The sequence below is a fragment of the Symphalangus syndactylus genome, chromosome 22 (genome assembly GCF_028878055.3).
Source record: "Symphalangus syndactylus isolate Jambi chromosome 22, NHGRI_mSymSyn1-v2.1_pri, whole genome shotgun sequence".
Lineage (NCBI taxonomy): Eukaryota > Metazoa > Chordata > Mammalia > Primates > Hylobatidae > Symphalangus > Symphalangus syndactylus.
This window is the reverse complement of record NC_072444.2, coordinates 60,984,111-61,008,521: the sequence shown is the minus strand read 5'-3', so window position 1 is coordinate 61,008,521 and position 24,411 is coordinate 60,984,111. Positions and strand designations below refer to the sequence as shown.

The following is a 24,411-nucleotide window of genomic DNA, read 5'->3' as shown; positions in this document are numbered from 1 at the left end:
GGAGGCCAAGGCTACAGTGAGCCAAGATCATGTCATTGCACTCCAGCCAGAGTGACAGAGCAAGACCGTGTATCCAAAAAAATAAATAAATAAATAAGGAGAAAGACAGCTGAAGAAACAAATTTTAAAACTGTAGATGGTGAACTTGGGGTGGGGCAAGATGGCAGAATAGAGGCTCTACCAAGCATCCCCAATGTAAGGACACCTTTTTTTTTTTTTTTGATGGAGTTTCACTCTTGTTGCCTAAGCTAGAGTGCAATGGTGTGATCTCAGCTCATCACAACCTCCAACTCCCAGGTTCAAGTGATTCTCCTGCCTCAGCCTCCCGAGTAGCTGGGATTATAGGCATGCACCACCACGCCTGGCTAATTTTTGCATTTTTAGTAGAGACAGGGTTTCTCCATGTTGGTCAGGCTGGTCTCGAACTCCCGACCTCAGGTGATCCACCCGCCTCGGGCTCCTAAAGTGCTGGGATTATAGGTATAAGCCATCGCGCCCGGCCAGGACACCAATTTAATAATTATCTACACACACAAAAAAAAGCAACTTCATAAGAACCAAAAATCAGGTGAGCACTCGCAGTATCTGGTTTTAACTTCATATTTCTGAAAAAGGCACTGAAGAGGTAGGAAAACAGTCTTGAATCGCCAATGCCAGCCTTCCCCCATCCCCCGGCAGCTGCAACACAGTATGGAGAGTGTTTTGGTGCACTGGAGAGAGGAAGATCACAGCATCTGTAAGGCATTGAGCTCAGTGCTGCCCTATTGTAACAGAAAGCAAAATCAGACCAAACTCAGGTGATGCCCGACCACCAAAGGAGCATTTAAACCAGCCCTAGCCAGAGGGGAATTGCCAATCACAGTGTCTGAATTTGAGTTCCTGCAAGCCTCGCCACTATGGGCTAACATGCTCTGGGGCCCTCAATAAACTTGAAAGGCAGCCTAGGCCACAAGGACTGCAACTCCTGGTTGAGTACTAGTGCCGAACTGGGCCCAGAGACAGGGGACTGAGGGGGCATGCAACCTACTGAGACACCAGCCAGGGTGACTAAGGGAGTGCTGGCATTTCCCTTCCCCTAAATCCAAGCTGCACAACTCACAACTCCAAAAGAGACCACTTCCCGCCACTTGAGGAGAGGAGAGGGAAGAGTTGGGAAGACTTCATCTTGCATCTTGGATACTAGCTCAGCCACAGCAGGATAGGGCACCAGTCACAATCATGAGCCCCCCTTTTCAGGCCCTAACTCCCAGATGACATTTCCAGACACATCCTGTGCCAGAAGGGAACCTGTTGCCTTGAAGGGAAAGACCCAGTACTGGCAACATTCATCACCTGCTAACTGAAGAACTCTTGAGCTCAGAATAACCAGCAGTGATACCCGAGTACTATACCAAGGGCCTTAGGTGAGACTCTGAGACTTGCTAACTTCAGGTGAGACTCAGCACATTCCCTACTGTGGTGGCTACGAAGCGATGCCCCTTCCACTTGAGAAAAGCAAAGGGAACTTTGTTTTTCACCTTAGGTACCAGCTCAGTCACAGGAGGTAGAGCACCAAGCTGGCTCTTGGGGTCCCTGATTCCAAGACTTGGATCTTGAATGGCATAATTTCTGGACCTGCCCTGGGCCAGAGGGGAGCCCACTGCCCTGAAGAGTAAATCCCAGACCAGGCAGCATTCACCACGAGCTGACTGAAGAACACTTGGGCCTTAAGGGAACATAGATGGTAGTCTGGCAGTACTCCCCATGGGCCTGTGTTGGCAGTAGCCATGAGGTGAGGCTCCTCTACCTTTGGAAAGGGAAGAGTGGGAAGGACTGTGTCTTGCGGTTTGAGTGCCAGCTCAGCCACAGTAGAATAGAATACCAGATAGACTTCTAAGGTTTTTGGCTCTAGTCCCTGCCTCCCAGACAGCACCTCTGGACACGCCCGGAGCCTGGGGGAACTCACCACCCTGAAGGGAAGGACACAGGCTGGCTGGCTTTGCTACCTGCTGATTGTAGAGCCACAGGGCCTTGACCAAATATAGACTGTAGCCAGGGAGTTGTTATAGCAGGCATTGGGTGAGATCTAGTGCTACACTGGCTTCAAATTTGACCCAGCACAGTCATAGTTGTGGTGGCCACAGGTGTGCTGTGTCACACCACCTCCACCTCCAGGCGGTTCAGGACAGAAAGAGAGAGACTCCATTCATTTGGGTGAAGAGAATGCAACCTACTGGGACACCAGCCAGGGTGACTAAGGGGGTGCTGGCATTTCCCCTCCCCTAAATCCAAGCTACACAACTCACAACTCCAAAAGAGACCACTTTTGGAGAACAAGAGTCTCTGCCTGGTAATTCAGAGAATTCTTTCAGATCTTTTGCAAGACCATGAAGGCAGCACCTCTAGGAGTCTACGAGAACCACAGTGTTACTGGACTTTGGGTGCACCCTAAAGCAAATACAGCTTAGATCACAATACCCAAGTTTGTTTGAATATCTGGAAAGCCTTCCCAAAGACAGGTACCAACAAGCCCAGACTAAGAAGACTGCAATAAATACCTCACTCTTCAATGCTCAGACACCAAAGGACATCCACAAGCATCAACACCATCCATGAAAACATAATCTCACCAAATGAACTAAATAAGGCAGCAGAGACCAATCCTGAAGGAACGGAGATATGTGACTTTTCAGACAGAGAACTCAAAATAGCTGTGTTGAGGAAATTCAAAGAAATTCAACATAACACAGAGAAGGAATTCAGAATTCAATTAGATAAATTTAACAAAGAGATTGAAATAATTAAAAAGAATTAAACAAAAATTCCAGAGCTGAAAAACGCAATTGGCACACTGAAGAATGCATCAGCATTTTTTAATAGCAGAATTGGTCAAGCAGAAGGAAGAATTAGTGAGCTTGAAGACAGGTTATTTGAAAATACACAGTCAGATGAGACAAAAATAAAAGAATAAAAATCAATAAAGCACACCTACAGGGTCTAGAAAATAGCCTCAAAAGGGCAAATCTAACAGTTATTGGCTTTAAGGCCAGGTGCAGTGCCTGTAATCCTAGCACTTTGGGAGGCTGAGGCAGCAGATCACTTGTGCTCAGGAGTTCAATTCCAGCCAGGACAACATGGCGAAACACTGTCTCTACAAAAAATTCAAAAAAAAATTATATATATATATATATATATATATATATATATATATATATATCTCCAGCATGGCGGCACATGCCTGCAGTCCCAGCTACTTGGGGGGCTGAGGCAGGAGGGTCACCTGAGTCTAGGAGGTCAAGGCTGCAGTGAGCTGAGATCATACCACTGCACTCCAGCCTGGGTGACAAAGTGTGACAGTTTCAAAAAAAAAAAAAAAAAAGAGATCAGAGCAGAATGAACGAAATAAAGAAAATTATATAAAATATCAATGAAACAAAGAGTTGGTTTTTTGAAAGTTAAAACTGGCAAATATCAGGCTCTGTTGAAGGGCCAGTGCTGCAACTGCGCACTTGTGCAACTCTTAACCCAGCCACATTTCTTCCAGACAACGAAGAAAAGATAGAACATAACTGTCAGTAAGTAATTGCTCAAACCTATGCCACCCAAGGGGACCTTTTAGAGGTTCCCTTGACTGATCCCGACCTCACCCGTGTAAAATTTAGCAATACTATAGACACAACCAACTCCCAATGCATCAGGTGGGTAACGCCTCCCACACGAATAGTCTGCCTACCCTCAGGAATATTTTTTTCTGTGGTACCTCAGCCTACCATTGTTTGAATGGCTCTTCAGAATCTGTGTGTTTCCTCTCATTCTTAGTGCCCCCTGTGACCATCTACACTGAACAAGATTTATACAATCATGTCGTACCTAAGCCCCACAACAAAAGAGTACCCATTCTTCCTTTTGTTATCGGAGCAGGAGTGCTAGGCGGACTAATTGGCAGTATCACAACCTCTACTCAGTTCTACTATAAACTATCTCAAGAACTAAATGGTGACATGGAATGGGTCACCGACTCCCTGGTCACCTTGCAAGATCAACTTAACTCTCTAGCAGCAGTAGTCCTTCAAAATCGAAGAGCTTTAGACTTGCTAACCACTGAAAGAGGGGGAACCTGTTTATTTTTAGGAGAGGAATGCTGTTATTATGTTAATCAATCTGGAATCATCACCGAGAAAGTTAAAGAAATTTGAGATCGAATACAACGTAGAGCAGAGGAGCTTCAAAACACTGGACCCTGGGGCCTCCTCAGCCAATGGATGCCCTGGATTCTCCCCTTCTTAGGACCTGTAGCAGCTATAATATTGCTACTCCTCTTTAGACCCTGTATCTTTAACCTCCTTGTTAAGTTTGTCTTTTCCAGAATCGAAGCTGTAAAACTACAAATCATTCTTCAAATGGAGCCCCAGATGCAGTCCATGACTAAGATCTACTGCGGACCCCTGGACTGGCCTCCTAGCCCATGCTCTGATGTTAAAGACATCGAAGGCACCCCTCCCAAGGAAATCTCAACTGCACAGCCCCTACTATGCCCCAATTTAGCAGGAAGCAATTACAGCAGTCATCGGCCAACCTCCCCAATAGCACTTAGATTTTCCTGTTGAGAGGGGGTACTGAGAGACAGGACTAGCTGGATTTCCTAGGCTAAGAATCCCTAAGCCTAGCTGGGAAGGTGACCACATCCACCTTTAAACATGGGGCTTGCAATTTAGCTCACACCCAACCAATCAGAGAGCTCACTAAAATGCTAATTAGGCAAAAATAGGAGGTAAAGAAATAGCCAGTCATCTATCTCCTGAGAGCACAGCGGGAGGGACAATGATCGAGATATAAACCCAGGCATTCGAGCCGGCAATGGCTACCCTCTTTGAGTCCCTTCCCTTTGTATGGGAGCTCTGTTTTCACTCTACTTCACTCCATTAAATCTTGCAACTGCAAAAAAAAAAAAAAACAAAAAACACTGACAAACCTTTAGCCAGGCTAATGAAGAAAAAAAGAGAGAAGATCCAAATAAAATCAGAAATAGAAAAGGAGACATACAACTGATACTGCAGAAACTTAAAGGATCAACTATGTCCCAATAAATCAGAAAATCTAGAAGAAATGGACAAATTCCTAAAACATACAACCCACCAAGATTGAACCAGAAAGAAATCCAAAACTTGAACAGATGAATAACAAGTAATGAGATTGAAGCTGTACTAAAAAGTCTCCAAGTAAAGAGAAGCCTTGGACCAGATGGCTTCACTGCTGAATTCTACCAAACATTTAAAGAAGAACTTATACCAATCCTACTCAAACTATTCTGAAAAATAGAGGAAGAGGGACTACCTTCAAACTCATTCTATGAGGCCAGTAATACCCTGATACCAAAACCAGACAAAGATACATCAAAAAAAAAAAAACTACAGACCAATATCTCTGATGAATATTGGTGCAAATATTCTCAACAAAATCCTAGCAAACTGAATTCAACAATATATTAAAAAGATCATTCATTTTTACCAAATGGGATTTATCCCTGGGATGCAAAAATGGTTCAACATCCACAAATCAATCAACATGATACATCATATCATCAGAATGAAGGACAAAACCATATAGTCATTTCAATTGATGCTTAAAAAGCATTTAATAAAGCTCAACTCTCTTCATAATAAAAACCCTCTAAAAACTGGGTATAGAAGGAGCATGCCTCATCATAATAAAAGCCATATATGACAGACCACCAGCCAGTATCATACTGAATGGGGAAAAACTGAAAGCCTTTCCTCTAAGCTCTGGAAGATAACAAAGATGCCCACTTTCACCACTGTTATTCGACATAATACTGAAAGTCCTAGCTAGAGAAATCAGAAAAGAGAAAGCAAGAAAAGCCATCCAAATTGGAAAGGAAGGAGTCAAATTATCTTTGTTTCCAAATGATGTGAGCTTATGTTTGGAAAAACCTAAATAATCCACCAAAAAACTATTAGAACTGATAAATTCAGTAAAGTTGCAGGATACAATATCAGCATATGAAAATCAGTAACATTTCTATATACCAATAGTGAACAATTTGAAAAAGAAATTAAAAAGTAATCAAACAACTCTATAGGAAATAATCTAATAATCTGATTTAAAAGTAGAGGAAAAATTTAATTAGAAATTTCTCAAGAAAAGACACACAAGCGCGGCGGCAGAGGGATGGTGGCCTCAAGTGGCTACTGCAGCACTGGGGTGTCAGTTGTTGGTCCAACCAAGAACACTTCAGTTCTGCTCTGCAAGGATATATAATAACTGATTGGTGTGTCCATTTAATACAAGAATATGGAAACTGAACAGCCAGAAGAAACCTTCCCTAACACTGAAACCAGTGGTGAATTTGGTAAACACTCTGCAGAAGATATAGAAGAGGAACAAGCATTTAAAAGATCTAGAAATACTGATGAGATGGTTGAATTAGCCATTCTGCTTCAGAGCAAGAATGCTGGGGCAGTGACTGGAAAAGGAGGCAAGAATATTAAGGCTCTCCGTACAGACTACAACGCCAGCGTTTCAGTTCTAGACAGCAGTGGCCCCGAGCGCATATTGCGTATCAGTGCTGATATCAAAACAGTTGGAGAAATTCTGAAGAAAATCATCCCTACCTTGGAAGAGGGCCTGCAGTTGCCATCACCCACTGCAACCAGCCAGCTCCCGCTCAAATCTGATGCTGTAGAATACTTAAATTACCAACACTATAAAGGAAGGGACTTTGACTGTGAGTTGAAGCTGTTGATTCATCAGAGTCTAGCAGGAGGAATTATTGGGGTCAAAGGTGCTAAACTCAAAGAACTGAGAAAACACATAAACAACCATCACGCTTTTCCAGGAATGTTGTCCTCATTTCACTGATAGAGTTGTTCTTATTGGAGGAAAATCCCATCAAAGGACATGCACAGCCTTATGATCCCAATTTTTACAATGAAACCTATGATTATGATGGTTTTACAATGGTGTTTGCTGACCACCGTGGACGCCCAGTGAGATTTCTGATGCGGGGAAGAGGTGGTTTTGACAAAATGTCTCCTGGTCGGGGTGGGCGTCCCATGCCTCCATCTAGAAGAGATTATGTTTATATGAGCCCTCGTTGAGGACCACCTCCCCTTCCTCCCAGATGAGGTGGCCAGAGTGGTAGCAAAGCTCAGAATGCTCCTCTTCCTCCACCACCACCTAGAGGGGGAGACCTCATGACCTATAACAGAAAAGGGAGACCTGGAGACCGTTACAACGGCGTGGTTGATTTCAGTGCTGATGAAACTTGGGACTCTGCAATAGATACATGGAATGCATCAGAATGGCAGATGGCTTATGAATCACAGGGTGGCTCCAGATATGATTATTCCTATGCAGGGGGTCATGGCTCATATGGTGATCTTGGTGACATTCTTCACAGAAATAGAAAAAATAATCCTAAAATTTATATGGAACCACAAAAAAACCAAAATACCCAAAGTTATCTTAAGCAAGTATTATTACTACACAAGTAACTATTCCCAAAGATTTGGCTGGATATATTATTGGCAAAGATGGTCAGTGGATTAAACAAATCTGTCATGAGTAGGCAGCTTCGATCAAAATTGATGAGCCTTTAGAAGGATCCGAAGATTGGATCATTATCATTACAGGAACACAGGACCAGATACAGAATGTGCAGTATTTGCTGCAGAATAGTGTGAAGCAGTATTCTGGAAAATTTTTCTAAGACTAGTGAAGAACTGAAGGAGTCCTGCATCTTTTTTTTTTTTTCAATCTGCTGCTGTTTAAAAAGCTAACATTCCTCTGCTTCATAGGTGTTCTGCATTTAAGGTGTAGTGAAATCTTTGCTGTTCACCAGATGTAATGTTTTAGATCCTTACAAACAAGGTTGGAGAGGGGAAGGGCATGCAAAAAAAAAAAACTAACATTGAAATTTTGAAACAGCAGCAGAGTGAGCGGATTTTATTTTTTGTTATTGTTGGTGGTTTGAAGAAATTCCTCCCGTGTAATTATTATGAACACCTTGCTTCGTGGTCACTGTAACATTTGGGGGGTGGGACAGGGAGGAAAAGTAACAGTAGTCCACATGTCCCTGGCATCTGTTCAGAGCAGTGTGCAGAATGTAATGCTCTTTTGCAAGAAACATTTTATGATTTTTAAAATATTTAATTAACCCCAAAAAAGAAGACATACAAATGGCAAACAGGCATAAGAAAAGGTATGCAACATCACTGATCGTCAGAGAAATGCAAATCAAAACTACAATGAGATATCATCTCACTCCAGTTAAAATGGCTTTTATCCAAAAGACAGGCAATAACAAATGCTGGTGAGGATGTGGAGAAAAGGGAACCTTCTTACACTGTTGTTGGGAATGTAAATTAGAAATTTCATTTACAGTAGCCATAAATAAAATTAAATACCTAAGTATTAACCAAAGAAGGGAAAGATCTTTATAAGGAAAACTGTAAAACACTGATGAAAGAAATGGAAGAGGACATTTACAAAATAGAAAGATATTTTGTGTTTATGGACTGGAAAAATCAATACTGTTAAAATGTCTGTACTACCCAAAGCAATCTACAGATTCAATGCTATTCCTATCAAAATACCAATGACATTCTTCACAGAAATAGAAAAAATAATCCTAAAATTTATATGGAACCACAAAAAAACCAAAATACCCAAAGCTATCTCAAGCAAAAAGAAGAAAACTGAAGGAATCACACCACCTGACTTCAAATTATACCACCGAGCTATAGTAACCAGAACAGCATGGTACTAGTATAAAAACACATAGACCAATGGAACAGAATAGAGAACCCAGAAACAAATCCACGCACCTACAGTGAACTCATTTTCAACAAAGATGCCAAGAACATACATTGAGGAAAAAACAGTATCATTGATAATTGGTGCTGGAAAAACTGGATATCCATATGCAGATGAATGGAGGTATCTCTTGCCAAATACAAACATCAAATCAAAATGAATCAAAGACTTAAATCTAAGACCTCAAACTATGAAACTACTACAAGAAAACATTGGGGAAAATCTCCAGGACATTGGTCTGGGCAAAAAATTCTTGAGTAAGACCCCATAAGCAGAGGCAACCGAACTAAAAATGGACAAATGGGATGATATCAAGTTAAAAAGCTTCTGAACAGCAAAGAAAACAATCAACAAAGTGAAGAGACAACCCATAGAATGGGAGAAAATATTTGCAAACTACTCATCTGACAAGGGATTAAAAACCAGAATATATAAGGCACTCAAACAACTCTATAGGAAATAATCTAATAATCTGATTTAAAAATGGACAAAAGATTTAAATAGACATTTCTCAAAAGAAGACATACAAATAGCAAACAGGCATAAGAAAAGGTAGGCAACATCACTGATCATCAGAGAAACACAGCGCAAATCTACAATGAGATATCATCTCACTCCAGTTAAAATGGCTTTTATCCAAAAGACAGGCAATAACAAATGCTGGTGAGGATATGGAGAAAAGGAAACCTTCTTACACTGTTGGTGGGAATGTAAATTAGTACAACCACCATGAAAAGCAGTTTGGAGGTTCCTCAAAAAACTAAAAATAAGCTACCATATGATCCAGCAATCCCACTGTTGGATATATACCCCCAAAAAGGAAATCAGTCTATCAAAGAGATATCTGCACTCCCAAGTTTGTTTGAGCACTGTTTACAATAGCCAAGATTTGGAAGAGACCTAAGTGTCCATCAACAGATAAATGGATGATATGGTTTGGCTGTGTTCCCACCCAAATCTCACCTTGAATTGTAATAATCCCCATGTGTCAAGGGTGGGGCCAGGTGGAGATAAGCAAATTATGGGGGCTGTTTCTCTCATACTGTTCTTGCGGTAGTAAATAAGTCTCATGAGAACTGATGGTTTTATAAATGGGAGTTACCCTGCACAAGCTCTCTCTTGCCTGCTGCCATGTAAGATGTGTTTTGCTTCCCCTTCACTTTCTGCCATGACTTTGAGGCCTCCCCAGCCAAATGGAACTATGAGTTAATTAAACCTCTTTCTTTTATAACTTACCCAGTCCTGGGTATGTCTTTATTAGCAGTGTGAGAGCAAACTAATGCAATGAATACAGAAAATGTGGTACTTATACACAATGGAGTACTATTCAGCCACAAAAAATGAATGAGATCCTGTCATTTGCAACAACATGGATGGAACTGGAGGTCATTACATTAAGTGGAATAAGCCAGGCACAGAAAGACAAACATCACATGTTCTCACTTATTTGGGGGAATCTAAAAATCACAACAATTGAACTCATGGAGCTAGAGAGCAGAAGAAGGGTTACCAGAGGGAAGGTGGGAAGGGGAGGGGAAGATGGGGATGGTTAATGGGTACCAAAAAAATAGAAAGAATGAATAAGGCCTAGTGTTTGCTAGCACAACAGGGCAACTATAGCCAATAATAATTCAATCGTACATTTAAAAATAACTTTAAAAGTATACTTGGATTGTTTGTAATACAAAGAATAAAAACTTGAAGGGATGGATACCCCATTTTCCATGATGTGATTATTACTCATTGCATGCCTGTATCACAACATCTCATGTACCCCATACATACACCTACTATGCATCCACAAAAATTAAAATTAATTGTAGATGGCTATGTCTGGGAAATTATAGAGAATTGGGAAGTTGGCAAGGGTAAGGTGAGTAACCCCTTGTTCTAACCCTTACAGTACAGACAGTCCCTGACTTATTATGGTTCCACTTATGATTTCTCAGCTTTATGATGGTGCAAAATTGATACTTGTTCAGTATAAAACATATTTTGAGTAACTACACAATCATTCTATTTTACATTTTCAGTATTCAATAAATTATATGAGATATTTGATGCTTTAATATAAAATAAGTTTTGTGTTAGATTATTTTGTCCAACAGCAGGCTAATGTAAGTGTTCTGAGCACGTTTAAATTAGGCTGGGCTAAACTGTGATGTTTGGTAGGTTAGGTTTATTAAATGTGTTTTTGACACAATATTTTCACTTATGATGGGTTTATCAAGACATTCAGGACATAACCCCATCATAAGTTGAGGAGCATCTGTACTATCTTATTCTTCAACTGTGTCCCTGATTATTTTAAACAAACAAGGAGAGGAGCCAGCATGACATCGATGATCTCAGTTTCAGGCCTTGTGGGCTCCTGAGATGAAGAGCAAGACAAAGTGAGCTGGGGGAAGATGGAGAGCTCTAGACTTCCCTCTGTCACAGGCCTATGAAAGGAAGAGAGAACAATCAGAGAGGAAAGAAGAAATAGGACAAACAGGAGCAATAATCCATACTGGAGCTGGTCAGCCGAGACCTTCTAAGACTGGAGCTGGTCAGCCGAGACCTTCTAAGACTGAGACAGCTTCTTTCTGAACTGTTCCCAAACAAGTCTGCTAGCTATAAAACTCAGAGTTCAGGGATAACAAGTATTATTGACAATAATGTAAAACACATGATGCAAAAGTGTCCCACCATAAGGGATGGCTTAAATAAAAATAGTATATCCAAATATAGAATCCTGGAAGACATTTAAAAGGATGTTTAGAGGGCTATTAAATAACATGGAAAGGCATTTAAAGTCTATTTAGTTTAAGGGGAGTAAAAGGGGAGAATCAAAACAGGAGAGTGTACAACAGCATACACAGCATGCCTTTTTGGTTTAAAATAATATATGCAAAACATTAAAACCATATACATATACATGTGCATAGAAAAAAGACTGGAAGAAAACAACTAATAAGTAATATTTATTTTAAATTGTCTATATTTTTAAAATCACCTACAATGAGCATATATTCCTTTCATAATAAGGATAAAACCATAAAGGTGCTGCTGTTTTTATTTTATTTTATTTTTAGACAGGGTCTCACTATGCCGCCCAGGCTGGAGTACAGTGACATGATCATGGCTCATGGCAGCTTCAATCTTCTGGGCTCAAAACAATCAGCCTCAGCCTCTACAGGCAGGTACCAACACACCTGACTTTTTTGTTTGTTTGTTTTTGTAGAGAGGAGTCTCCCTGTGTTGCCCAGACTGGTCTCAGACACCCGGCCTCACATGATCCTCCTACCTCAGCATCCCAAAGTGTTAGGGTTGCAGGCATGAGCCACTACACCCAGCCATACATTTTTAATTAATAAAATGAAAGGTACAATCTTAGGTGCATCCCCTTATCCTCATTCCTGCTTCTCAGTCCCATCCTGTCACCACTAAGGATAGAAAAGAAGGGCTACATGTCTCCAGTAAAAGATAAATAAGATACAACAGTTAATTATCCCAGCCACTCCTGCTGCAGGATAAATTGTGTATCGCAGTCACTCTTACTCAATATAGTAATACATGAAATGTCTACCTGCATTTCAAATTTCATTGCAAGCATTTAAATTACAAAAGACTGACACATTGGAAGAATATAACTATCATTTTTATTCAAGTTGGCCAGCCTCTACCAGAAGAGCTTCAGTTGTCTTGATACCACATCTTTTTTAGTAACACTCCAAATTTGGCCATCCCCTTCTAAAGCTGTCAGACAACAAATACATCCAAATGCAATGTGTGTCATGTGTATCAAAATGCTGGTGTCTAAGTTAAAATATAGCTCTTGATGTGGCTAACATCGTGGCTAAGATCAAAAGGAGTGCTCCCTCTTCATCAGTGTGAATATAAACTAGGACAAACATTTTGGGAAACTATTTGTAAATATGTATTTAAGCCTCAAAAACTGATTCAGAGATTCCTCTTCTGGGAACATAATCTAAGAAAACTATTGAAATGCAGAAGAAAAGAGACATTGCAGCATTATTTATAATGCAGATCAATCAGGTGAAGTGTTTAATCCCAAGGATGGGATATTACACAGCCATCAAAAAAATGTTTTCAAATAATTTTAATGACACAGCAAAATGGTTATGATATGATTGTTATGAAAAAAGGATACCCAATTGTATAATCTCAAATATTTAAACAAAATGCATAGAATAAGTGCATAGTGGAAATTTCCCCTTGGCCCTCCAAAGTTTCACTGAAAAATCAACTTACAAAAGGCAGACTAATTGGAAAAAAGGCATGAGTTTATTTAATGTACAGACACAAGAGCCTTCAGAATGAAGAAGCATAGGTACAAGAGAAATTGTCCATTTTTATGCTTAGATTCAACAAAGTATGGGCAGCCTTGTAGAAATATGATTGATTGAACAAAAAGAGTACGAGCTAATGCTAATAGACTGAGCCGGGAAACCTAGCAAGGCCTGTCTGTCTAGAGTCCTCTTGGCCTCGCTGAGCAGTATGCCTTCCTTCAGGGTGTGGGGCAGGACCCTCTCTGGAATGGGGTCTTATGACCTCCACCAAACAAGGTAGGTCAGATAATTTATTTATGGCCAGTTCTTACACAGAAAGAAGTGGGGAAAGTTAGAGTAATATTTTTAAGTTTTATGTCTGGCTTTGGGGAAAAGGGGTTCTGGTTTCTATGACCCATCTTGGGGCAGAGGGCTTCTAGTTCCTATGGCTAGCCTTGGAAGAGAGTAGGACTGAGGGACAGGAAGGCAGGAGAAGGTAGAGAAGAACTTTTGCTTCTGAGGCTCTTTCTGAGGCCTTCATTTTGGGGTATTGTTTTATGAGCCCCAATATTGGCATATGTGATGGTTAACTTTAAGTGTCTACTTGACTGAATGAAGGAATGCCTAGAGAAGTGGTAAAGCATGCCTTCTGGGTGTATCTGTGGGAGGTCTTTCAAGAGGAGATTGGCCTTTGAGTCGGACTGCATGGGGAAGATCTGCCCTCAGTATGGGTGGGCCCCATCTAATCACCTGGGAACCTGGAGAGAACATAAAAGGCAGAGAAAGCGTCTTTCCTCTCTCTCCGGGAGCTGGGATGCTCTTTTTTTACCTGCCCTCAGACATCAGAACTCCAGGTTCTCCAGCCTTTGGACTCCAGGACTTAAACCAGCGGCCTTCCAGGTTGTCAGGCTTTTGTGCTCCGACTGAGTCATACCAACAGCTTCCCTGGTTCTGAGGCTTTCAGATTCAAACTGAACCATGAGCCAGGTCTCCAAATTGCAGACAGCCTGTTGTGGGACGTCTCAGCCTCCATAATCTTGTGGGCCAATTCTTCTAATAAATCCTCTCTCATATATTTATATTTATATCTAATTTATATTTATATCAATATATAGATATCTATCCCATTCATTTTGTCTCTTTGAAGAACTCTGACTAATACAGCATGGAAGATGAGAAATTCATCAAAACATTAATCAAAGTTATCTTTGAGTGGTAGAATTATGGATGACTTCCATTCTCTTACCTAGACTTTCTATGGCTTCTGAATTTTTGATACCTAAGAGGTGAAGTGACATTCCTTAGTTCATAGAAACTAGCAAGTGCCAATGTTGTTTTAAATATATTCATTCAGAAGTGGGCTCATAAACTGATTCTCTAGAAACAAACAAAAAATATCTTAATGTATAACATTTGCTATTTCCATGGTGTAAATACTTCCACTGTGGCCAATTTCATGTGTCAAACAGAAGGCCGTTTAGAGATGGGCTGGAGCAGGGCAGAGGTGGCAAACACCAAGAGCAAAGGAGCCCCAAGGCAAAGGGAAGCTGAAGGAACTGGGAATGAGTTGCTCACTAAGCACATCACCCCTACTCCCAGGCTTCCCCTTCCACTCTTGTAATCCAGCTAAGAGTCACTTTTACCTGTAGCTGTGATAAAGAACACTGAATAGTGAGATTTTTCAGTCCTGAAGGTAGATTCCAAAAAGTTGGATGGTACAGAAGCCAAACTAAGGACCATGTGGTTCAAAACCTATGATTATCAGGGGTCACCCAGAGAAAGTAGGTAATTAGCAAAGAGGCCCACCCCCATTGCTTCTGATTCCTACTATGCCTGGGGCTGGGCTGGAGAATGTGCATTTATGACAAGCTCCCAGGTGATGCTTACATGCTGGTCCAGAGATCGCACTTTGAGAACCACTGACCTGGATGGTTCAAGTTACCAGCAACAAAGGAGGAGGATTCCAGTAGGCGAGTGAGTGCAGAGAGTCCAAATATAGATTCAAGGAAGGAAGACAGCTTCTGTTCCTTCTCAACACACAATACAGTAGTTTTCAGTTCATGTCTTAATAATTTACAGGCCTCTAAGGCAGCAGTCCCCAACCTTTTTGGCACCAGGGACCGGTTTCATGGAAGACAATTTTTCCTTGGACCTGGGGAGGGGAGTTGGTTTGGAGATGATTCTCAAGTGCATTACATTTATTGTGCACTTGATTTCTATTGTTATTACATTATAATGTATAATGAAATAATTATACAACTCACCATAATGTAGAATCAGTGGAAGCCCTGAGCTTGTTTTCCTGCAACAAGACAGTCCCATTTGGGGGTAATGGGAGACAGTGACAGATCATCAGGCATTAGATTCTCATAAGGAGTGCACAATCTGGAACCCTCACATGCACAGTTCACAACAAGGTTTTTGCTCATATGAGAATCTGATGCTGCCACTGATTTGACAGGAGGCTGGCCTCAGGCAGTAATGTGAGCCACGGGGGAACAGCTGTAAATACAGATGAAGCTTTGCTCGCTCACCTGCCACTCACCTCCTGCTCTGTGGCCCAGTTCCTAACAGGCCATTACCCATCCATAGCCCAGGGGTTGGGGACCCCTGCTTTAAGGTAATTTTATGTTTTATTAGACTGGACATATAGTTGGGAGTTACTGTACATTTCCAACAGCCTTCAGCTTAGCAAGAAAAATAATTGGATATTTTGAGAAATTTACATGGGTAGGATGTAGTTGAGCCTCCTAGAAATAACGAGATTATTGTCACAATTAACATCAGCACATGCAGCCTCAGAGAGAGCTGGTCATCCCAGATCACTCAGTGAGGCAATGTGTGGGTCAGGTTGGGTTGGCTCCTGTGTCCCTCCTCCCTCCTCCCCACTCCTCTCTCCACCTCCATCCTTTCCCCAACAGGTCCCCTCACCCCTACTGCCCCACCAGTCTCACTAACTTTAGAGAAGGGATTAAGCTTTAGATTCTTCCATGTTTTGTGTCCTCTGGCATTCTGGAATCTCTGAACTTCTCATGGTAATGCTTTTCAATGCTTGAAATAAAATACCCAGGATTATAAAGGAAACCAACTACACTGAAAGATAGTTATCAAAATAGTATTAGAAAACAAAGTTTTGATATAGGGATGTGTAGCAATGACAGATATCACTATATATTAAAGTACTTATAAAAATACCTAGGGGCTGGCCCAGTAAGTGTCAGAACTTTGAAGTACTGAAGTCAGTAATAGTTTGAGATATCTGTAATAATTTCAATGTGCTATGGAAATAGCTGTGGTTTTTGTTGGTGGCAACATTCTAGGTTTGCTAATGTTACTGTGGCTTGTCACCTAACTTCATAATTAAAGGACATGCCAATTTTCAATTAGAGATGTAATTATTTTTTCCTATTCAAGTTCATGTGCCCTTTGAATTCTAAATAGGTACTCCTTGGGGGACAGAGGGTCCATGGACATCAATTAAGTCAGATTCAACAAATCTAAAGAAATCTTCAGGACACTAAAATTTATATTTCCATCTTATTTCTCATATTCTTTTAAAAATATGACTACATGATTCTTTGCTCTGTCTTTTTATTTTAAAACTTGGAATGAGTTATTCTTATTCAGTAATTATCCCAGGATCCACTACATGGAAGGCAAAACACACTCATATTCCTGTCTCAACAGGACTTCCAAATGTCATCAATCCAGCTTGCTTCCTAAATTATATAAAACATCATTGGCTAAAAAGAAATTGCATTTTGACTCACAGGCCCATCTTTTCAGAATCGTAAACTCAGAAATCTTGCCTGCAGGGTTCTGGCCAAATCAGATCCGGCACTAGCTGCAAAATATTTTTGGCTCCTTAGAACACATTTTATTTAATTCCTTAATGCATCTTAATTAATGCCCAAAGTTTTCCCCACCCCCAGAACAAAAAACATCACCCAAAAAATTTTATTCTCTTTTGGGAAGCCAAATGCTAACATTCTCTATCATAGTTGCAAAGGTAAGAAAAAATTAACAGTGTTTATTCTTTTCCCGTCCTCCATAACTCCACATGAACACATTGAGGTAACTGGAAGTTAAATTTCTACTTTTTAATAGTCTTGGGCATCTCTGCAGAGCGTGCAATGCCTGGGCATTCATGTTTTGTTTTTTTCATTGCATTCCCCAAGCTCCTGCCCTTTCAAACATGCATGTAAATGAGGGGGCCCAACGAGCTATTGATGCAAATTTCTTTAAATAAGAATCCTGAAAACCAAAAGGCTGTTGGTGGTTTCAGAAAATATCTTGCAGGAAAATGCTGTGTCCATAGTGAACTGTCACTGCATGACCCTGGGAAAATTAACTTGTGTGGAGGGAAAAACAAAGAGCAGCGGTTGGAGCAAGACACCTCTGTCAGTCTCTGGGCACAAAACTATAGCTAGGCTGCAGGGGAGGAAGATTTGGAAAGGGGGTTAGGAGGGGTGCTGATTCTTTTCCTTTCCATGGACTTGAGGATTATTTTTTAACAGAAAACGTCTCCAAACATTATGCTTAATAACATATGAATAAATGTGTGAAAGGGTCTTCCATGGAGAGATGAAATCCCTCCACTTATCATTGGAACCTGAGACCACTGTGCTAATATCACTAGGAAGCCCTGAAACCAAAGGTTTCACTGAATCAAAGTTTCACTGGCCTTGCCCCACATCCAAGCTCTCCCTGCCACCAGGAAGCTGGCTCCACAGTTTGGATGTCAGAGCCACTTCATCCCTAGGGCTTTTCCTGCAGGGTGGAGGGACAGGACTTTGTCATTACCTGGAATCTGTTGAGAATTTGCTTCTCCCTCAAAACACAATGTATTTTCACATTAGCATATCCTTAGATCAAGAAGGAGATCTTCTGTAACCAAGACCTTGGGAATCCAAGAGAAGAGAAACTAGCACTGGGTGAAGCAGGCAGGCCTCCATAGCTTAACCTTGCAGTGCCTCTGTCTCATTTGGGAAAGGAAGGATAACATTAATAGTACCTGCCTCGTGGGATGTTGCGAATAGCTTTCAACGCAGGGTTGAGAAGTGTCTGGAAGAAGCCAGTGCATTCTATGATGTCTTTTAACCCAGCCCCAAACATCTGAAAACACACACCTTTATGGAAAATTATTAATTTTGTGAACATGTATCAGTTGCCTAAAAAGTATAGGACCTTGTCCATCAGGAGCACTTGGTCATTTTTCCAGAAACCACACTTCAAAACTTTTCAAAGTAGTAGAAAAGGAGCACAGATGCTTCTGGGAATCCTCCCCCTTGTCTGAAACCACAGGCAGCTGCCAGACTGCAATCCCAACACTGCCACGCTAAAAGGGTCTTGGGGAACCCACCCCAAAAACACTCTGGTTTGTGGATGAGATGCTGAAGACCAGCAACACCTACCTGTCCACGGTCACCCAGCAGAGCCCACTCCAGAGCTCAGCGACCCTCACCCCCAGCCCAGACCTCACCTTTAGCTTCACAGGGCCCTCATAACTGTAAAGTGACCCTGATTCTCCACCCTCCCTTCCTAGTGCATTCCAGAGTTGCTGACAGTTGAAGATGCAGTGCAAACCGCTGAGTTGCCTTTGAATTTAGTCTCTCGAAGCCATCTGAACTCAGAAGCTAGAATTAGAAACTAGAAAGTCAGAGGTTTGAGGGAGAAATTTTCCCTGAGAATGGTCAGCCTGCATTTATTATTAAGGTCCCAGTAATTCTCTTTACCTCTCTCAATATATTTCACTGCTCCATTAACTTTAGCACCTTTGAAAGGTCTAAATGCAACCCTGGATCTCAATTCCAAATAGCGCTTTAAGGAACAGCAACCCTGAGAAGGCAAGGTACTTATCTACAGTTGGCTTCGACCATATGTGAGGTACATGTTCACAGTCAGCCCAACCCACAACCCAAACATCATCACACAGCTGCCAGCCTCTAAATTCACACACCAAAGTCCAGACAAATGCTTAGGAGCCCACCACATAAATTCATATTCTACACACTGGCCTCAAACACATACACACACCTGGCATGCTCTATACACACAAACCCTACATACACATATATGCACCATGATCGACCTAACTAAACATGTGCTAACACACACGAGTATTATGTGTGCACACACATGCACACATACACACACATTCTCATTGTCTCTCTTGCTCTCTCTTTGTTCCCTGCCTGATTGCTAATCCTCCAAGTCATGTCTTTGTGACCCTGAACTTCAACTCTCAGGCCTATTTCTGGTGCTATGCATTTGGCATTTACTCTTGGATCCAACTTTGAACATGAGCTGACTCTATTGGTCTTTAACATAACTTGCTTTACTTCTCATGAGATCTGCAACCTGAATCTGCAACATCCATGCTCTAGCTCAGACCTCTGAGGAATCCAAATTCTGACACCTCCCATTTAATCAGAGATCCAACCCAATCAACCCAACCAGCCCAGCATGGGGCAGCCCCTCTTCTTCCACCACCACCTTGTTCCCAAAGCAGGAGGACAGGGTGAATTGATTAGGCAGCACAGCCCCAAAGGACATCAGAGCATAAAACGTACCTACTTAAGCCAGTTGCTCCATTCAGTTAGCCTGGAATTCCACATCTACAGGGTGGCTCTGAGTGATCTTGTCACAGGAATACACAGTCTCTGCCCCACTTCACCCCTTAAAAGAAGCCATAAAGGCTGGGTGCGGTGGCTCACACCTGTAATCCCAGCACTTTAGGAGGCCAAGGTGGGCAAATCATGAGGTCAGGAGTTTGAGACCAGCCTGACCAACATAGTGAAACCCCGTCTCTACTAAAAATACAAAAATTAGCCAGGCATGGTTGTGCGTGCCTGTAGTCCCAGCTACTCTGGAGGCTGAGGCAGGAGAATCGCTTGAACCCCAGGAGGTGGAGGTTGCAGTGAACCGAGATCGCACCACTGCACTCCAGCCTGGGCGACAGAGCAAGACTCCATCTCAAAAAAAAAAGCCATAAGGAATTGACCCATCTTTGAATGTCTTGAGCTTATTTCAGACACTGGGAGTTTTTGTTTTTTGTCAGAGACCAGCTTGGCACCCTGACTTTCCCTTGGCATGTTCTACAGACAGTGTGGCAGCCATCCACAGCAGCCAAGAACAGCCTGGCACAATCCCTCCCAGCCTCCCTGGCTGCAGCTGCCACCAGAACTACTGACCAGGCAGAGTGTGGCTGTGCTGGGCATGCCCTTAAGACACCCACTGCCCATCCATGTCTTGATTTTATCCTTATTTCCCAACCCCATGGTCTAGTTCAGGGCGCTGCACACAATTGAGATCTCCAAGAATGTTACCAACTGAAGTTTGGCTACTGTTTCCTCTATTGTTTTCACAGTTTTGTTCTTGAACCCAGACAAGAGTGAGGGTAGAGGCACGGGAGTGATCTTGGATCCCACATGGAGAACATTCATTTCCAGTGACGCCTCTGCTGCCCACTCTTAAACCCACTCCCAGAAGAAAACAGAGACTGGAGCCCAAGTTCTACAAAACAGCCATGGGCATTTCACATGCACACAAGTGATTCACCCTCCCCCACAGACTCCGCAGTCATTTTAATAGCCCATGACCTCATTTTAATTGAAACCCACCCATTGCTGCAATGAATGAAAATGGACTTGGGAAGAGCAGCCCAATACCATTCTCCTTTCTTGCTCCTGTCTCTGACCAGAAAGAGGTATTGACGCAGGGGAGCCACAGTGGATTAGTTAGCAGTTAGCCCCCAAGACAAGCGGATCTCATCCCCAGACTGCCATAACCTCTAGGTGAAATGAAACCCAGGAGAGACTCAGGACTGGGTATATTGATAAATTGATACTTTGCCAAGTAATTAGAAAACAAACTTTAGTATCTGAGCTCAAACATAATGGTAATATTTTATTTTTGTTGACTGCTACATAGAATTGTACATGCAGCTATACATACATAAACATATAGATGTATTTTAATTGCCTGTATTCTGCCTGTTTACAAAAAGATTTGAGATGGCTGAAAGCTACATACAAGACAAAAGTGTATTTTTATTTTTTATTTTTTATTTTTTTTTTTTTTACTAATTTCAACTTTTATCTTAGATTCAGGGGTATATGTGCATGTTTATTACCTGGGTATGTTGCATGATGCTAAAGTTTGGGGTATGATTGACCCTGTCACCCAGATAATGACCATAGTACCCAAGAGTGAGTTTTTTAACCCTTCTCCTGATCCCTCCTTCCCACCTCTAGTAGTTCCTAGTGTCTATTGTTGCCATCTTTATGTCCATGAGTACTCAATGTTTAGCTACCACTTATAAGTGAGAACATGCTTATTTGGATTTCTGTTCCTCTGATAATTTGCTTAGGATAATGGCCTCCAGCTGCATCCATATTCCTGCAAATGACATTACTTCATTCCTTTTTATGGCTGTATAGTATTCCATGGTGTATATGTATAACAGTTTCTTTATCCAGCCCACTGCTGATGAGTACCTAGATTGATTCCATGTCTTTGTTACTGTGAATAGTGCTGCAATGAACATACAAGATGTGTCTTTGGTTGAACAATTTATTTTCAAAATCATATTTTTTAAAAGAGTAATGAAACAATTCAAATGTCTATCTACTGCTAAATGGATATAGCCATCAAAGTGGAATATTATTCAGCCATAAAAATCTGTATAGTACTGAAACTTGTTACAACATGGATGAACCTTGAAAGCATTGTACTAAATGAAAGAAGCCAGACACAACTATGTATAGGATTCTGTTTATAATTGACTAACGGGATCTAATTAAACTAAAGAGCTTCTGCACAACAAAAGAAACTAACATCAGAGTGAACAAGCAACCTACAGAATGGGAGAAAATTTTTGCAATCTACCACCTGACAAAGGGCTAATATCCAGAATCTACAAGGAACTTCAACAAATCACAAGAAAAAAACAAACAACCCCATCAAAAAGTGGGCAAAGGATATGAACAGACACTCCTCAAAAGAAGACATTTATGTGGCCAACAAATATATGAAAAACAGCTCATCATCACTGGTCATTAGAGAAATGTAAATCAAAACCACAGTGAGATACCATCTCATGCCAGTTAGAATGGTGAACATTAATAAGTCTGGAAACAACAGATGCTGGTGAGGCTGTGGAGAAATAGGAACACTTTTACACTATTGGTGGGAGTGTAAATTAGTTCAACCACTGTGGAAGACAGTATGGCAATTCCTCAAGGATCTAGAACCAGAAATACCATTTGACCCAGCAATCTTATTACTGGGTATATACCCAAAGGATTAGAAATCATTCTACTATAAAGACACATGCACATGATGTTTATTGCAGCACTGTTTACAATAGCAAAGACTTGGAACCAACCCAAATGTCCATCAATAATAGACTGGATAAAGAAAATGTGTCATATATACACCATAGAATACTATGCAGCCATAAAAAAGAATGAGTTCATGTCCTTTGCAGGGACATGGATGAAGCTGGAAACCATCATCCTCAGCAAACTAACACAGGAACGGAAAACCAAACACCGCATGTTCTCACTCATAGTGGGAGTTGAACAATGAGAACACATGGACACAGGGAGGGGAACATCACACACCAGAACCTGTCAGGGGGTGGAAAGCAAGAGGAGGGAGAGCATTAGAACAAACATCTAATACATGTGGGGCTTAAAACCCAGATGACGGGGTTGATGGGTGCAGCAAACCACCATGGCACATATGCATATCTATGTAACAAACCTGCACATTCTGCACATGCATCCCAGAACTTAAAGTAAATAAAATAAAAGTCCAGAATTGGCAAATCCATAGGGATAAATAGCTGTTACTGGTTGCTGAGGACTTGGTTGGAAGGGGAAATGAAGAATGACTGTTTAATTGTTAAAAGATTCCTTTTGGGGTGACAAAAATGTTCTAGAATCAGATACTAGTGGCACTTCACAACATTGTGAATGTACTAAAAGCCACTGAATTGTACCCTTTAAAATGGTTTAAATGGTGAATTTAATGTTATATGAATTTTACCCCCAAAATAATTTTTAATAGTCATCAGGCATGACAGAGAAACAAAAGGCAAGACACTAACATGAAGCCTGGAAGACGGGGGAGTAGTGATTATTATAGAAGTGCAAACCAGAGTTATAAGGAGTGGGCTGCACTGATTCAGCCATGATTCCCAGAAGAGAGAGCAGACCAAGAAATCCAATCAGTTAGGAGACCCCCATTTTCCACAAGATAAGAGCAAACCAGTTAGTGAGGAGAAGCACAGGTCTCCCAGAAGTGGGATACAAAGGACCCCGTTCTATGAATCTCTAAAGAAGAAGCTCTATTATGTGTGGAGCTGGATCTTCCCAACATCCTTCAGCAAACACAACAGCCAGTCTCACCCATATCTCTCAGTGCAGGCTGAAGGCAGAATGCCAAAGCACCGTTCACAACAGACATGCCCATTATCAAACATCCACATACTGTGGCATAGGTCCTTTGGATTGTCTTTCAAGCCAGTGCCTCGAAGGATCGTTTCACCTTAATCTTCCCTGTATTTTTTAATACGTGTCTGTATTGTATGTATCTTTTCAGCCAGTTTGAATGCTGTATTAGTAGCACTGAGTATGCTTATGAAAATGCAAAATTCAGGACCTTATGATAAACTAAATGTAGATTCAAAGTCTTTAAGGGTAGTGTCCATGAATATGCAGGCTAATAAACTCTCTAGTTGATTTTTAAGGACACTAAAGTTTGAGTAGCCCACTCTAGTTCCTGAGGACGCTGAAGATCACACTACACAGGCAGCCAGAGTGAGCCATGGTACATCTCCCTCCTCTTTCCTCCAACCGTTCTCTCCAGCCATCCGAGGTCTCCAGTTCTTGTTTAGAGGTAGAATCATTTTAGGGAAAAACAGATGCATGTGGTCTCTTCCAAGATCGCCTCTTGCCCCTTTCAGAACCTCCTGCTTTGGGCCTGACACCCAAGGGGTCTCCAGAGCCCTACCCTCAGAGGCGGGAGGATGTTGATAGGCTCATCTACCCCAAAACATTAGGACTCCTTCTGAGTACTTTAACTGAGCAAGGAGGAGTCATCTCCTCACTCCCAGTCCAGCCCATCTACCCACAGAGGCAGCTGATTCTCAGTGCAAAGTCCAGCCTCTCTCTCCCCAGCTATGAGGTAAGCCTGGGTCTGTGTTCACCACTCTGTGCTGCACAGCTCCAGCCAGAGGACCCCAGGGCACCTTAAACCCAACAGACCCAAACTGACCTATATCCCTCCATTATCTATAAAGGCAGAATGGAGTGAATCT

General features: G+C 41.6%; 1 pseudogene; it reads left to right on the top strand.

Moving 5' to 3' along the window:
• Positions 1-6,158: 6,158 nt before the first annotated feature.
• Positions 6,159-8,140, top strand: LOC129472070 (heterogeneous nuclear ribonucleoprotein K-like; annotated as a pseudogene).
• Positions 8,141-24,411: the final 16,271 nt, after the last annotated feature.